Source organism: Sapajus apella, unplaced genomic scaffold, assembly GCF_009761245.1.
Source record: "Sapajus apella isolate SASKATOON/1434 unplaced genomic scaffold, GSC_monkey_1.0 scaffold34, whole genome shotgun sequence".
NCBI lineage: Eukaryota > Metazoa > Chordata > Mammalia > Primates > Cebidae > Sapajus > Sapajus apella.
The window spans coordinates 15,166,827-15,184,655 of NW_022436974.1; the positions used below are offsets into that span (position 1 = coordinate 15,166,827).

The window sequence follows — 17,829 nt, forward strand, 5'->3', positions numbered from 1 at the left end:
AACCACGTGCTCAAGGTTTAAAACCTTTCCACAGCTCTCCACTGCCTTAAAGAATGTGTTAAACACAGGAGTATCTGCAGAACCAAGTAGAGATAACTGAGATGAATGAGGTCGATGTTGGTGTCCAAAAGCAGTGAGTTTACTTAAAGTTTACCTGAAGGAAGTAAGGAATGTGGAATATGAAGGAGAAAGAACAAAGCAACAAGTAAACCTAGACCTGGAATGTTTCGGGGAAAAAACCCTAGACTGACTTACACACCCACTAAAGCCAAACCTCTGCACCCACCAAACCAAACTTCTCATGAATGCACACACACACACACACACACACCCCACAGAACCTGTGAGATTCTACTATATATACTTTTTTCCAGATAAATAGAATAGTAAAATTAGTAAGATACATTTTGCCAGAGGTAAGCTTTTTTTTACACACAACGCTTCTGACACAAACTATTTCGGTTGTTTTCTCATACCAACCGATTCTCCAACTCTCTGGAAATTGACTGGGTGTCCAACAATCCAATTCAATAGACACTAACTACTCTGAGTTGGCCTCCGACTCTTCAGGTTTAAGGGCTCAGAGTGACAAGGCTGCCCTCACTTCAGATTCCAGGTGCAATGTCAGGTCATGCATACTTCTCCACCCTCCCCTCCCTTTATTAAGCTGTAGTTGAAAAATAAAAATGGTATATATTCACAGTGTACAATGTGAGGTTTTGATATATGTATATGTGTTTAATCAAAGTAAGTAACATATCTGTCACTGCACATACAACATTTTTTGTAAAAAAAGTTTTGTTGTGAGAACATTTAAAATCTACTGTCTTAGCAATTTTCAAGAATACAATACAGTATTATTAACTACATTGCCATGCTGTACAATAGCTCTCCAGAGTTTATTCATCTTAACAGTTAGAAACTGTGTACCCTTTGACCAGTATCTTCCCATTCCTTTCTTCTAACCCCCAGGCCCTGTGAACCACAATTTTACTCCCTGTTTCTATGAGTTCTACATATAAGTGAGATCTGTAGTATCTGTAGTCTTTCAGTGCCTGGCTTATCTCACTTAGTATAATGTCCTTTAGGTTTATCCAGATTGTCATAAGTGACAGAACTTCCTTATTTTGAAAAGCTGAACAACATTACATTGTGTGTGTGTGTGTGTGTGTGTGTGTGTGCATGTGTGTGTGTGTGTGTATAAAACATTTTCTTTATCCATTCATCTATTGATGGACACTTAGGTTGATTTCCTATCTATCTTGGCTGTTGTGAATAATGCTGCAATGATCGTGGGAGTGCAGATACTTCTTCAATATAGTGATTTCCTTTCTTTTGTGTATATATTCAGAAGTGGGATTGCTGGGTCATAAGGTAGTTCTCTTTTTAATTTCTAAGGAACCTCTATATGGTCTTCCACAGTGACTATACCAATTTACATTCTGACCCACATTGTACAAGGGTTCCCCTTTCTCTACATCTGCACCAACACATATTATCATTTTTTTTGATAGCTATTCTAACATGTGTGAGGTGATATCTCACTGTGGTTTAATTTACATTTTCCTGATAATTAGTGATATTGACCATTTTTTCATATACCTGTTGGCCATTCATATGTCTTCTTTTGAGAAATGTCTATTCAGGTCTTTTGCCCATTTTTAAATCTGGTTATGTGTTTTCTTGTTACTGACTTGTTTAAATTCCTTGTACAGTCTGAATACTAACCTATTATTAGATATATGGTTTGCAAATATTTTCTTTCATTCCATAGGTTGTTTCTTGTCTCTTTTCTCCTGTCCGCAGGTTGCATTCCATAGATTGTTTCTTTTTCTGTAGAGAAGCTTTTTTGATGCACTCTCATTTGCCTATTTTTCCTTTTGCTGCTTGTGCTTTTGGGGTCATAACCAAAAAATCACTGCTGAGGACAATGTCAAGAAACTTTTTTCCTATATTTTCTTCTAGCAGTTTCACAGTTTCAGGTCTTATGTTTAAGTCTTTAATCCATTTTGAATTGATTTTTTTTGTATATGTTGTGAGATAAGGGTCCAATTTTATTTGTTTGCACATGGACATCCAATTGTCCCAATGCCATTTATTGAAGAGACTGCCTTTTCCTTATTGTGTGCTCTTGGCACCTTTGTTAAAGATCAATTAACCATAAACATGTAGATTTATTTCTGGACTCTCTTTTCTGTTCTATTGGTCTATATGTCTGTTTTTATGCCAGTACCATGCTATTTGAGATCACCTGTATTTCTATGTGACCAGCCCTAAAGATATTCCCATAACCCACTCCTAAGTTTCAATCATTTCCTAGACTGGCCAACAGAACTCAGGAAGGTACTTTACTTACATTTGTCAGTTTATTTTAAAAGATACAAATGAACAGTCAGATGAGAGGTACAGGAGTAAGACCCAGGAGAGTCCCAAGCATAACAGCTTCTGTACCATGGAGCTGGGGTGTGCCACCCTCCCAGCATGCGGATGTGTTAACCAACTGGGAAGCTCTCTGCATTCAATTGTTTATGGGTTTTTATGGAAGTTTCATTAAATATACATGATTCATTAAATCATTGGCCATTGGTGATTGAACTCAATCTCTACCCCCTCTCCCCTTCCCAGAGGTTGCAGAATGGGGGTGAAAGTTCCAAGTTTCTATCAAGGCTTGACGTTTTGGGGCTTCCAGCCCCTATCCTGAAGCAACATAGGGGCCCTCAGCCACCAGACATCTAATTAGCATGCAAAATATACTCTTACCCTTATCATTCCCAAGATTCCAAAAAGTTTCAGGAGCTGCGTACTAGGAATTTGGGACACAGATCAAACGTTTACTTCTTATAATACCATAACAAGTATCTTTACATGCTGCTTCTTGTTATCTGGTGATATTGTTAAACATGAAGAAATCATTCTAAAATCTGAGACAGAAAGTTCATATCAATAACTGAAAAAGTACAGGTTTAAATGTGTGTCGACTTTAACTTAGAAGGCACATCCATTCAGATGTTACATATGCACATTCACAAGGCACATTTGAAGCCTATGCTGTGAATGAAGAGTAGTCTAGGAGGCTCTGCGGCCCTTAGCAATTTGGTCTTCACTTGGAGTTTGTATTTTCTTTCTCACTTTTTATATTATGTGGACTTGTCTCATGATGGCACCATTGTGACATATGTACAGGCTGGCCACACTCTGTTCAACTGTTGTTTGCTTAAAGCCTTCTCTCATGATAAACTGGACCCAAAGCTTACCTATTCAGCCCCCCACCCCAACTTTAGAATGGCAGGCAAATGATGTAGCTTTCCCACAGGAAATTCTCTTTATTTCTTTTTAATATTTTATGTATGTATTTATTATTGAGAGACAGTGTCTCTCTGTCACCCCAGCTGGAATGCAGTGGCGCAATCATAGCTTACTGCAGTCTAGAATTCCTGAGCTCAAGTGATCCTCCTGCTTCAGGCTCCCAAAGTCCTGGGATTACAGATGTGAGGCACCATACCTGACCTCTGCAGGGAATTCTAAGTTTATTATCACCACCATTACTTCAATTAGTTCAACAGTTTACACATACAAGTCTTGTAAGCAGCTTTGTATTTGTTTAACTCCATCTTTTGCAATAGTCTTAGCGACTGTTGCTATATTGTTATGTAAACATATACCACTTTATTGGTAAACTGTTTGTTATTTTGTTTTTATATTTTAGTTGGTTCTACTTCTCTGGGTATCTTTTCTATTGTCTTATTCCTTAATGTGTATGTCTGAGACACTGTTGAAAAAAGAGTAATTTTACATTTGAATGGCTGGTAAATAACATAATTTTAGTGGACATTTATTAAAATAAAAGAGAAGAGTACATTTTTGTGGGTTTCTATGAAATTAGTTTTCTTGCAGCATTATACCCACATAATATGTGAATAGACTAAACAAACGCATTCCTGTGCTTAACAATTAGAAGGAAGTCCATGCCATTCACTAAATATTTATTTAGGACTTACTCTGGGCCAGACACATATGGGATAGAGCTCACAGGACATGACAAGATGCTGTGAGCCTAGAATTAAGAGAGCAACAACAGGCCCTATCACTCTTCTGCTTAAAATACTTGGATAGCCTTAGGTCCAAACCGGTTCATAATATTCCTCTCCCATGCAGACACAGGCTTAAGGAGCCCCAAAAGGGAAAAGGTGGCTTTAAGATACTGACCTGTGGTCAGGTGCAGTGGGTCCTGCCTATAATCCCAATATTTTGAGAGGCTGAGGCAGGCCGATCACCTTAGGCCAGGAGTTCAAGACCAGCCTGGCCAACATGATGAAACCCTGTCTCTACTAAAAATACAAAAAATTAGCTGGATGTGGTAGTGCACATCTATAATCCCAGCTACTCGGGAGGCTGAGACATAAGAATTTCTTGAACTCAAAAGATGAAAGTTGCAGTGAGCTGAGATTGTACCACTGCACTTTAGTCTGGGCAATAGACCAAGACTCTGCCTGAGCACAAAGCTGTGCCTCTCACCCTCCCTTTTTTTCCTCTTTGCTCTGTCTTAGTACTTTCTGATCATGCTTCATATTAATTATTTCTGGTTTCCTGTCATCTTTGAATTAATTCTAGCTTTGTCCCCTGGGCCCTCACTTTCAGATCCTCTCAGTTCTACTCCATGCATATTATGGGAAAAGTCTTACCCCACCCATAACCAGACCCAGCTTCTGGAAGTATAATCCCAGAATGGCATCCGAGACCCCACTTGCCTGGCCCAGAAGTTTGGACGTGTTCCATAGCTTTGATGTTACTCTTCCTTACTTTAAGACAAAAGACGCTTTTAGATCTGACACATGTTCATTTCACTAGCTTATCTCTTGTCGTTCCTCAACTAGTATGTTATGGATCAATCCTACGAAATTTCTTGAGCAGTTTCTGGAGAAAGTAATTTATTTTCCATCTCAATCTTTGCACATGGCACATTTCCGTCTCATAAAAACACTTTTTCCATCATCCTCAATTCTCCAGCTACCTCCTCCCCTTAGCCTCAAAGTTAGTTTCAGGGGTCCCATCTTCTAAGAACTTCCAGTCTCACTTAGATGCTTCTCCTCTAAGCCACAGTGTTTAGGGCACTGTAGCAATTGCTTTATTTATGTGGCTTCCACCTGGTCCCAGATTTTGAAAGAGGTTACCATGTTTTATTAGACTTTTTTTTTTTTTTTTTTTTTTTGAGATGGAGTCTCACCGTGTCACCCAGGCTGGAGTGCAGTGGTGCCATCTCATCTCACTGCAACCTCTGCCTCTCAGGTTCAAGTGATTCTTGTGCCTCAGACCCCGAAGTAGCGGGAATTACAGGTGGGTGCCTCCATGCTCAGCTAATTTTTGTATTTTCAGTAGAGATAGGGTTTCACCATGTTGCCCAGGCTGGTCTAGCATTCCTGAACTCAGGCATTCTGTCAGTCTCAGCCTCCCAAAGTGCTGGGACTACAGGAATGAGCCACCATGCTCAACCCTTTATTAGACTTTCTATCCTATCCCTAGACTATGATAGGGACTCATTAAGTGACTATTGAGCAAATCAGCGAAGAATGAATGAATAAGTGAATTTATTGCCTAATGCAGCTACTTAAAGCTTATTAGAAAGTAGGTGTGGTATGAATTGTAAACAAACAATAGTACTACAATCTTAGTATGGAGGGTGAGAAATAGAAAGGTCTTCAATAGATAATATTTTTTCTATTTATATATGCTTTTTTCTAGATAATTGCTGAATCAAGATTTACCCAAATGTTACCAAAATCAATGGCCAATTTAGTCAAATATAGGACTCATCAGTGAATTAACAATTTTTGAGTATCTATTATGTGCACATCACTGTTTATTCTATAATGATGTCACAATTTAGTGAGGGAGCATATATAAAAATAACCCTGAGGGAGGGCAGAATGTGATAATCAAATTAGAGACTCAAATCACATTCTGTGGGATTTAAATGGAAAAAAAGATTAATTCTGATTAGAAGTAATCAAGTCAACAATGTATGGGGTGGGCACAGGCTGTGAAAATTAGGGCAACCAGCTAATTATTGTTGCACAGAATAAACAGTGGATTGAATAACGTCTATTGCTTGTCAGCTGGTTGTTTTGCTCCACAACCGCTTTAACCTCTGAGTGACATGGAAGTGAGAAAGAAGAAGGAAGTGCAGCAGGACTCAAAGGGGAAGAACTGACTCTTGTTAAAGAAGGAAGAGCAGTGAGACCACAGGAAGGAGAGATGGAGTAAAGACTGTTTTGATTCCATTGTAGCATTTCCTTGAGTCTCTTCAGGTCTAAGAATAGGGAAAGGAAGAAAAGAAGAGACCCTATCATGGAGCCAAAGGAAGACAGCATCAAAATGAGAAAACAAGAGCAAAGAAGCAGAAATAACTTGGAATTATGCCACTGTACTGCTGCTTATAAAAAAAAAATGTTCATACTGAAAAATAAAAAGGTAGAGGAGGCATGGTTGTACATAATGGTCTAAGGAAAAAAGTGTGTTACTATGGTGATCATTCAAACTTTTCACAAATAGTCCCACTCTTTCCATTAATGTACACTGGAGGATCAAACTATCTCCTTTGAGGATTGATGTGGCTATGTGGCTTGCATTGGCCAATAAAATGTGAAGGGAAGTAACACACATGTAGAGTATATGAGAAATACCTTTCAGCCACTGAGATTTGGAGTGTTACTATAAGCTAACCTATCTTTACTAATACAGTTACCCAGAAAGAAAAGGAAAAGCTTGCTAATATTTATACAAAAAAAAAAAAAGGGTTGAGAGAGATAAATTTGTGGGACAGGTCAAAAGAGTACTGTAAGAGTTGGCTGTAGGTTAGAAATAAAATGTAAAGCTAGATAGTTAAGAATTGTAGAATGTGTAATGATTTCTTTCTTCTAATAATTTATTTGTATGTTTTTCTCTTTATAATATTCTCCTTCATACACAGCATCTGCTTTTACAGTTTCAACTACTGCCTCAGTGTGAACAATAAAAACTCATCTATCTGATTTTGACAATAATATTCACATTTCTAACTGCCTACACAAATATACCCATTTTAAAAGACTCCTAGGGCTGTCTGTAATCCCAGCACTTTGGGAGGCCGAGGCGGGCAAATCACCTGAGGTTGGGAGTTCTAGGCCTGCCTGACCAACACGGCTCTACTAAACCTGTCTCTACTAAAAATATAAAATTAGCCAGGTGTGGTGGTGCATGCCTATAATCCCAGCTACTCAGGAGGCTGAGGCAGGAGAACCTCTTGAACCCGGGAGGCAAAGGTTACAGGGAATCGAGAACGCGCCGTTTCACTCCAGCCTGGGCAACAACAGGGAAACTCCGTCTCAAAAAAAAAAAAAAAAAACAATAAACTTCCCAGTATAACTGTTCACACATATTCATGTCTAAAAATGAAACAAACTCCCCAGAAAACCAAACCTCTCCCCCCAAAATTCCTTTCCCCTTTCTGTTAACAAAATCTCCACTAAAGCCTTGCTGGTTAACTTGGATCACTTCCTCTTCTTATTCCTCCTTATTTAATCTCTGTTTCAAAATGCCTCTCAGGTTTACCACTTTCTCTACTCACATCTCAGCCACCCTAGTCCAAATGTATTTAACTCATACCTGGACCACTGTCACAAACTCCAATATATGTCAACTCTCCAATATATTCTCCCGCCCCTCCATCCTGCCCACTGTTCCCAGGCTAATCTTCCTTCCACAGTGGTCCTCTGCAACCTCTCAGTCTCTTGTCCAACAGCGTTCACCATAGCCTGCCCCTCCAGGCCTCTCCCACTGCTTACTAGCCGCTGTGATCAGGCTGGTGTGTTTGCTGTGCCTTGAACCACTCTGCTCATTCCTCCGTCCTTATTTTACTGATACTTTCACACCCAACTCTGCAAGTGCTCTCACTTTCATCTTCCCCACAAAAATATCCCACACATTTTTAAAGCTCACCTTCCATTCCTTTTTTTCTTCTCCTAGAAGACTTATTCAACAAATGCCACCCAAACAGATCTCTCCCTTTCTCCACCCACATAGTGCTTAGTCACAGAGTTTAAAGTTCCCGAGAAGTCATATAGAACAATCCTTCAATTTCATAGTTGAGAGACTTGGTCAGTCCTGCAACCAGTTAGTGACAACTAAAACTAGAATCCAGGTGTCTTGAATGCAGCTCCTTTCTCACTACATTTTACTGCCTTTTCTTTGTTAACGACAAGATGTTTTACAGTTTCATCCTATTCAACCGTATATTTTTGTTTAGTGTTTAAAAATCACGTCTCCCTGATTAGATTACAGGCAGCTTAGGTGCAATGATGTGATGCAGGGTCCATATTAGGTAAAAAGCCTTTATTCTGGGGGCATTTAAGGCTGACCCTCACAGTAAGGTTGAATGTAGGGCCAAACCATTAAAGTAAAATGTTTTGGAACAATTGGGAATCAGAGCCAGAAACACAAATCAAACCATGGAGGAAAAATAAGAGAGTAATTTAATATCAGGAGCTTAGAAAACCAGAATCAAGAGAAATGAGGCAGATTCCAAAACACAAACTCCTTGGTTGAATTCTGGATGGTTAGAGAGAGGCAGGTCAATAGGGGCATGTTCCTACCCAACTCCTAGAACAGTAGGGATAGGAAGAAAACAGATCCTTACCAGTATCTTCACAAGGCTCCTCTGTCTAGCTAGAGAAGATGACCCTAAAAAGGGACACCAAGCATGAGAAAGCATGATGTCTAATTACAGAAGGTCTTGCCAGCTAGAGAGGGGCTGAGCAGGGAAGCCAGAGTTGCTCAGATGCAAAAGGCAGTAGATGCCCTTAGTGAGCTGTTGCCACAACCCCACAGTCCTCCTGAGGCAGAAGGATTGTTTGAGCCCAGGAGATCAAACATTTGGTGCTCCCATTGCAGACTTTAGAGTGTGGGCTCATCAGAACCTACCCTTCTTGAACCCTGGCCCAGGCCCCTGGACAGAGGCCAATGCCTCTTAACTCCTGTCCCAGCTACAAGACAATGGATCTAGTCTACCAGTGATTGACTTGGCCTACCTGTGTTAACTCCCTATATTTTGTTAACATAAACAGCTCAGCAAGGAGTTTACAAGATTTGGCATGCTTTTACCTCACTCTTCCTTTCCAGTTTTATTTCCCAAGGTATCCCTTTACTTATCTTACATGATAGCCACCCAGGCAGCCACCATTCCTCACATATAATACACACTTTCAGGCCTCCTTGTGCTGTTCCCTCTGCCTAGAGTGCTCTTCCTGTTCCCTTGCCACTCTGACTGACAAGAATGTATTTGTATTTTGAGATCCAACTTATATGCTTCTGCTGTAGTGAAATATTCTTATATTCCACCTAATCAGAACAGAGGAAGTCATTCTTTTCTCCAGACTCTCATAATCAGTTACTTGTGTTTTTCTTATAGCACTTTTCAAAAAATCTGCTTTATAGAATAGTATAGTTTTATAACTTCACTGTATTATTATATTCAAGCACTTTGAGAACAGGAACTATGTCTTAATTTTCACTGTACTCTCACAGCACCTAGTCCATCCTGTTGAATAAACATGTTGGGCTAGGCTAGGCATGGTGGTTTCCATTTGTAATCCCAGAGCTGTGGGAGGCTGAGGCAGGGGGATCACTTGAGGCCAGGAGTTTCACATCAGCCTGGGCAACATAGCGAGAGCCTGTCTCCACAAAAAATAAAACTAAAAAAGCTAGCTGGGTGTGGTGGCATATACCTGTAGTGCCAGATATTTGGGAGGCTGAGGCAGAAGGATTGCTTGAGCCTATGAGTTCAATGTTACAGTGAGCTGTGATCACACCATTGCACTCCAGCCTGGGTAACAGAGCAAGACCCTGTCTCAAAAAAAAAAAAAAAAAAAAAATAATAATAATAATAATAAAATACGTTGGGCTAAGTCTTGTTTCTTTTTTCTATTTTTTAAACAAACTATTTTTTTGGGCGGTTTTACGTTCACAGCAAAATTAAGAGAGTTCCTATGTATCCTCTGCCCCTATGCACACATGGTCTCTCCCACTATCAACATCCTGCCCCAGAGTGGTACATTTATTACAATGAATGAACCTACATTGACACATTTTTACGACCCAAAGTCCATAGTTTGCATTAGGCTTTACTCTTGGTGCTTTATGTATATGGCCAGGTTTTGACAACTATATAATGACAAGTATCCACTACAGTATCATACAAAGTAGTTTAATTGCTCTAAAGATTCTCTGTGTTCTGTCTATTCACCCCTCCATTCCTGCGAACCCCTGGCAACCAGTGATCTTTTTTACTGTCTCTGTAGTTTAGTCTTTTTCAGAATGTCATATACTTGGAATCATGAAGTATGGAGCCATTTCAAGTTGTCTTCTATCAGTTGGTATAATTATATGCATTTAAGTTTCCTTTATGTCTTTTCACAGAGAATAGAGACAATGCCATTCTTTTCATGCTTAATAGCTCATTCCTTTTTAGTGCTAAAAAACATTCCATCTTCTGAATGTACCATGGTTTATTTACCAGTTCAACTACTAAAGAACATCTTGGTTGCTTCTAAGTTTTGTCAATTACGAATAAAGCTGCTTGCTATAAACATTGGTGTGCAGGGTTTTGTATAGACATGAGTTTTCAACTTATTTGGTTAAATACCAAAAACCATAATTTGGATCATATAGTAAAAAGATGTTTGGTTTTATCAGATACTGCCAAGCTATTTTCCGAGGTGGCTTTGCCATTTTGCATTCCCACTAGCAATGAATGAGCTTTCTTGTTTCTCCATTATCCTCACCAGCATTTGGTGCTATCAGTATCTTGGATTTTTTGCCATTCTAATAGGTGGTGGTATCTCATTGTTTTTTAAATTTGTAGTACACTGATGATATATGATGTTGAACATCTTTTTATGTGCTTATTTATAATCTGTTTATCTGTTGTTTTTTTTTTTGTTTTTTTTTTTTTGAGATGGAGTTTCATTCTTGCTTCCTGGGCTGGAGTGCAATGGCCCAATCTCGGCTCACTGCAACCTCTGCCACCCAGGTTCAAGCAACTCTCCTGCCTCAGCCTCCTGAGCAGCCGGGATTACAGGCATGCGCCACCATGCCATGCTAATTTTGTATTTTTAGTAGAGTTGGGGTTTCTTGGTGTTGGTCAGGCTGGTCTTAAACTCCCAACCTCAGGTGATCTGCCTGCCTCAGATTCCCAAAGTGGTGGGATTACAGGTGTGAGCCACCGTGCCTGGCCTAGTTTATCTTCTTTGGCAAGGTACTATTTTCTATTTTTTATAAAAGAATAATAAATACATGATGATTTTTCAAACAATATACTGGTTTACAAAGTAAAATGTTGAAGTTCTCTCTCTCTCTCAATCTCACTACCCAAAAGTAATCACTGTTAACATTATCTTCATTCAAGACATTTTTTCTATGCATTTACGTACCTACATTGTATATTTTATGCAGTCATATGGCTTTTCTATAATACTATTTTATGAGTTACTTTAAAAATATATGTTAAAGGTATATTACTTTTAATATATCTTGGAGACCTTTCAATGTCAGTAATGGGTGCGGAATATGCCAGAGGATGAATGTGCTATAAAGTAATCAGTTCCCTAATGGACATTTACATAGCTTTTAAAATTTTTCTTTCTTTTTTTTTAACCTTTAGGCAATTCAGTAATGAACCACCTTTTACATATGTACACATCTCTGTACAACAATGCCAGTATTTCTGTGGATACATGCTTAGAAATGGAATTGCTGAGTCAAAGATTACATAATGTAACAACATGATAGTTATTGTCCTCAAACTGCTAAACTGTGCACAAAAGAGGCTGTTCAAATTTACACTCCCATCAAGTGTTAGAGAGTAGTTCAGTATTCAGAGACGCTGTAGGAGTTCCAAATAGGTGTCTTAGGGGCTACTGGGGAAAAGAAAGGGTAAGAAAAGGGCTGGTAGTCCACACAGCAATCTCCTATCCTCTTCAGTCAGAGCCCCTCTCCTTTCATCAACATTACTCATTGGGCTTAGTTTAAAATTCCTCTTGAGGAGAAGTTTCTGGAACTAAACATTTGAAAGCCTTTGAAATAAAAAAATGTCTGTTTTTAAGTGACAAAAAATATTAATTAATAGATTACTTAGGAATGGTCTCAGGTACAAGTAACAGATGACCCAACCATAGCAGATTGAATCAGTGAGGGTACAATTTTCTCATGTAACAATAATCCAGCAGCTGCATTTGTTCAGTGATTCAGTGGCCTTTTGGGCTTTTCCTTAATAGTTACAAGATGACGCCACCTCAACTCAAGTATTATGTTCATATTCAAGACAGAATGAAAGGGAGACAGTTTTCATTAGTCACTCTGGCCCTTTTATCAGAATCACAAAAGTGCTCCTAGAAGCATTCTGCTTCTCCCTGAGATCTTTGCTCATGTCTTATTGCGCAGAACTTTTTTGGGTGCAGCGTCTAATTGTTGCAAGCAAGGTTGGGAAAAGTGGTTCATTTTTTCTGGCTTTTATAGAGGAAGCAGGCGAAAGATAAGTCGGGTGGAGTTGTTGGGTTAGCTGGCCATCATGCTCTGACCCCAAGTGCTCAGAATACGAAAAACTCAAGATGCAATGACAAATAAGGTAGTCCTTATCCTTAAGGTGTTAACAGACATACATGCAAAAAAACGCTTTTACTGGTGCAATAAAAATGTTATATGTCCCAATGCAAAAATATGTAGAGGAGACATTAGAGGCCCAAAGGAGAGAATGGTGAATTCTATCTTAAGTGGGGAGAGGTGGTAGGAGATAAAATAAGACTGTGTCCAAAAAGTGACATTTAAGCAGAGTCTTGCAAAATGAGTAGATGCTCAGTGCATGAAATGTATTCTAAGTAAAGGAATGGAGGTTCTGAGGCACAAATCCATGTGGTACATTCCAGAAGCTGTAAGCAGTTCAGTAAGACTGAGGAGGAGGTTTGGAGCTAGATGATGACCCTGTAGACCTGATGAGAGATGAAGCTGGAGACTGATGCTGGGACCAAGTCACGCAGAGGGCCTCCTGTGTTTCACTGCAAGGACTCAGGAAGCCCTTTTGACCTGAACAGTATCACTGAGATTGTGTCACCTAAGTTGTCCAGTGCAACCACAAAGTGGAAAGCATGTGGAAAAAAGTCTAAAGTACCTGACACCTTTGTTGGATTTCCCTTTCACTGGGTGCAGCTACACTTCAACACCTGAGTAGCCTGCACACCTGACAGCCCTATTGAGTACCTACAACTGAGTCCTTAATCAATCAAATTGAGTTGGACTTGCCACCAACTCCAAGGGAAATATACTGCACTTCTCTGGGCCTCAATTTTATCATCTATAGAATAAAAATTAACCTTTGTAGTATAGAATTTTACTCCCCCCACCAAATGTTTTCAGATGCATGATTCATGAACATCAGTCTGGAACAATTAAAGGGAAAACAACATCAAGAAAGGCTTTTGAGTCAGAAAGATCTGGGTTTGAATCCTGACTCTCCATGTGTTAACTTGCCCTACTACTGTATATGACAACTCCTTGAACTGTGGTTTCCTCATATGCAAAATAAGGATAATGCACCTATCAGTGCCTGAAGCATAGCTAGTACCCAATAAATAGCACTGTTTTTATATTGTTTTAAAATTTGCATCTACCCTATAAGGTAGGTAGAAGAGGTCTAATGTGGCCCTGAAGTTGAAGATACAGAGGCTTACAGATATTAATTTGCCAGAAGAGCAGCCAGCTAGGTAAGTGGTAGAACACGGCATAAATCCAAGTTCTTATTCTTTTCACTAGACAGTGCAGCTTCTTTTCTCCAAGTGGTAGGATGAGATTCAGATCTCTATGATGCCTGTCAAGCAAATGATTTCGTAAATAAATCAGATAGCCTCACACTTTCCTTAAATCTGAGCTCAGGGAACAGACAGGCCTGAGTTATCTCATGCTTTATAATCATTTCTGAATGTGTGACTGGGATACTCTAGCCCTGTGTCCAGTTTTAGCATGACTGTAACCTGCCAGGAGAGGGAGCTCATACTGACTCCATGCTAAAGTTACAGATGCCCTGGAGACTTCAAGGGCTGCAGCACAGGGCGGGAAAGGAAGGGTGGGGCTTCCCTTGTTACCGGTAACGACAGCTTTCTGGGAAGCTTGCAATAATGCATATTTTGGGAAAAACATTGACGCTATATTTTTTTTTTTATAAAAAAGGTAGGATTATGACACAGAATGAAATGACCTTTACTAGGAGGAAGTACAAAGAAAAAAAAGAGGAATTAGCTAGAGCAAAGGAAGACAAAAGGAAATTTGGCACAACAGGGTAGGTTTTGTTAATGCTGCACTTTTATTTAAATAGAAGGTAGACAAATGAAATATTTTTAGACTTGTACTGCAGGAACATAAGAATGGAATGAATGTTTTAAAAAAGTATTCTGAGAACAGAATTAGCATGTGTCCTCCTAAGAGTTATTTCCCTATTTTGCTTCAATAAATATTAACTTGCCATATGTCCAAACCCTGTGCTAGGCCCTAAAGATATGGAAATGAACAATTGAGCTCTTGATCTCAAAGAATGGTCAGTACAGCAGAACAGACTTACACATGAGCAGTAAATTACAGGAAAGCCTGCCACCTTCCATGCACTGGTTGCTAGTAGAGGACAGAGGGGAAAGCTCTTATATCACCATGGGGGAAGTTCAAGGAGTATTTATGATAATTATAGATAATTTTTTGTGGGCACTCACCATCTGACAGGCAGTCTGCCAAATGCTTTATGTGGATGTCATTTGAGCCTCACAATAATGCAGGTGCTATTCTATGATTTTCATTTTTTAGATTTGAAAATAGAGAAACAAAGAAACTTTTCCAGGATCATAAGTGGTGGAGTGAATTTTTTTCCAGGAGAAAACCTGGGCTAAGTGTTAACAACAACGACGACAAATCAGACAAAACTGAAAGAGAAGAAGGATGGTGAAAAGGGGAAATGGGGGAGAATATTCTGTGCAGAAATAACAGTATGAAAGAGCCTGGTCAGCAAGTGACAGCAGATTGCAATGGAAAAATCACATCTTGTTCAATGCATGTGGGGGAGTAGAAAGAATTGAAATTAGAATGATGGGCATGGGTCAGATCACAATGGGCTAGCCATGTCCTGAAAAAGAGTTTGAATTTTATTCTGAAACCACTGAAGCATGAAATAAGGAAAACAAAATAATAAGAAACAGAATATTATTATTGTGGTAGACTGAATAATGGTCCCCCAAAGATGTTCACATCCTGATATGTTGGGTGTTTGGTGCTCATCAAAAAAAGGAGCCCCACACTTAGTTGAATGCCCTGCTGCTGCTCTCTTAAAATTCTTAACAATTTCATTACAAGGGGCTATCCTGCATTTTCATTTTGCAATGAGCCCCACAAATCATGTGGTCAGTATTGCCTAATTCTAACATCAATTCTGAAAAACAAAAAAGTTATACTTACTTTATAAACGAAGACACTGAAAATCTCAGAGAGGGAGTATAATCCAGTAATAAATGCCTTGAGTCAACAGGTAAATTCTGCTGCTTGCCAGTCAGGGCCCCTAGGACAAGTTTACTAATTCATTCTGAGCCTCAGTTTCTTCTTTTGCACAGTAATTATAATATCTACCTTGCAGAGTGGTCATGAGCAGTAGAAATAACACATGTAAAGTACTGACACAGTGCCGGCGGATCTCAGGGACTCAGATGGTAGTTGCTATTGCTCAAATTCCCAGACTTAGTAGGAGCTGAAGAAGGATTTCATGCCTATATTTGTCGTTTTTTCTCTCAGACTTGTATTTTGGAAGATCATTCTGGCAGAATGTGAGCTTGTGAAATGTAAGACTAGAGGCAAGGAGACCAGTTCAGAAACTGTGGGAATGTCATAAACAACTTCTGCAAAGACTGTCCAGCTCTTGCCATCTCTTTTTTCTTTGATAGCTGCCTCTAATACATAGAAGTCATCCTCCAGAGCTGTGTCCCCATCACATGACTCATCTTCCTCACCTTCTTAATCTGTATTGCTCCCCCACAAGATTTCCCCAGAAATTTGGAATTTTGATCCAAGAGATACAGAGGCTGAGCATTGTTGGAACCAAGTCATGTTCATAGCAGACTCTCCAGAGAAGGTCCAGAGCAACCTGCTGCTGCTGAGGTCCACAAGGCCACTCTGAAGCCTGCCTTTCCACAACAATTGCTCAGTTTCTCCTTTCATTCCACGCATGTATACATTCAATAAGTCTTTTTCCATTCCCTTCTGAAGTGACGAGTTGCAACGAATAGAACCCTGATACATGTAACAACGCCACAGTTATTGGGAGACATAGTCAAAACATTAATCAAATTCATGTAATAGGTTTAGGGAGAAGAAGGTGCACATTTAGGAATATGTAGGGTACAGAAGAAAGACTTTGGAGTGACTTCCACATTTCTGGCTTCAGTGACTGGGTTGATGTTGCTACAATCTAAAGATAGGGCATATGGGGAAAAGAAGGAGTGATTGGAGAGGGAACTACTGGACTCGAAGTACCTAAAGGACATTCAAATGGAGATATACAGTTGGAAATTAGATATGTGCTTCTGGAATTCAAGAGAGTGGTCTAGGCTGGCAATATATATTTGAGAATTTTCAGCATTTAGATTGTCATTACAGCCATGGGGGTAAATGAGATTGCCCAGAGTATTAAGTTAAAAAAGAAGGACCCAAGAATGAAATCCTAGATTTAATACCGAAGTATAAGAAGCAGGTAGAAGAAAAGAAACTCTCAAAGGAGGTTTAGAAGGAATGGCCAGGGCAGGAGAAGCAGAACCAGGAGAAGTGCCAAATGAAAGGAGAATATGGAAAAGGACATGACGTCTAAGTCAGTTCAGCATCATTTCCAGTGTCCTTTTCATCTACAGCTGAGGGTGCAGTCACCCTACCAAACATACCTCCTGAGCTCATGCTCCCCAAACCTGGGGAATTTCTTTCTTTCTTGTTTTTTTAAGATGGAGTCTTGTTCTGTCACCTAGGCTGGAGTGCAGTGGTGCCATCTTAGCTCACTGCAGCCTCCTGGGTTCAAGTGATTCTCATGCCTCAGCCTCCTGAGTAGCTGGGATTATAGACACCTTCCACCATGCCCAGGCTAATTTTTATATTTTTACTAGAGATGAGGTTTTGCCATGTTGGGCTGGTCTTGAACTTCTGACCTCGGGTGATCTGCCCTCTTTAGCCTCCGAAAGTATTGGGACTACAGGCATGAGCTACTATGCCTAGCCCAAACCCAGGGAATTTTTTTTATTTTTTATTTCTATTATTTTTATTTTTATTTTTGGAATGCTTCACGAATTTGTGTGTCATCCTTGCACAGAGGCCATGCTAATCTTCTCTGTATTGTTCCAATTTTAGTATATGTGCTGCCGAAGCAAGCACCCAGGGAATTTTTTTAAGCTCCATCTTCTGCCCTTTGCTATGACCCTAGATTCTCCTGCACTTCTTGGCTTTTTTGGATGGATGGCTTAGAGTCACACCTGAGGGCTGTTAAAATATTCTGAGTTCACCAACAATAAAAGAAATGCAAATTGAAACAACCTAAGATTGTTAAGATTCAGGCCAGGTGCTGTGGCTCACGCCTGTAATTCTAGCAAGTTGGGAGGCAGAGGCAGGCAGATCAGCTGAGGCCAGGAGTTTGAGACAAGCCTGGCCAACATGCCGAAACCTTGTTTCTACTAAAAAATAGAAAAATTAGCTGAGTGTGGTAGTGTATGCCTGTAATTCCCAGCTGCTAAAGAG

At 39.7% G+C, this 17,829-nt stretch overlaps 1 long non-coding RNA gene and 1 other non-coding gene across 2 annotated transcripts; both read right to left on the bottom strand.

Moving 5' to 3' along the window:
- Positions 1–803: 803 nt before the first annotated feature.
- Positions 804–17,397, bottom strand: LOC116563244. The gene is made up of 3 exons (XR_004274299.1): positions 17,383–17,397; positions 16,065–16,067; positions 804–890 (listed from the first exon to the last, which is right to left on the bottom strand). It is a non-coding gene; the product is annotated as an uncharacterized LOC116563244 (long non-coding RNA).
- On the bottom strand, positions 17,363–17,469 carry LOC116563347. The gene has a single exon (XR_004274349.1). It is a non-coding gene; the product is annotated as a U6 spliceosomal RNA (small nuclear RNA).
- Positions 17,470–17,829: the final 360 nt, after the last annotated feature.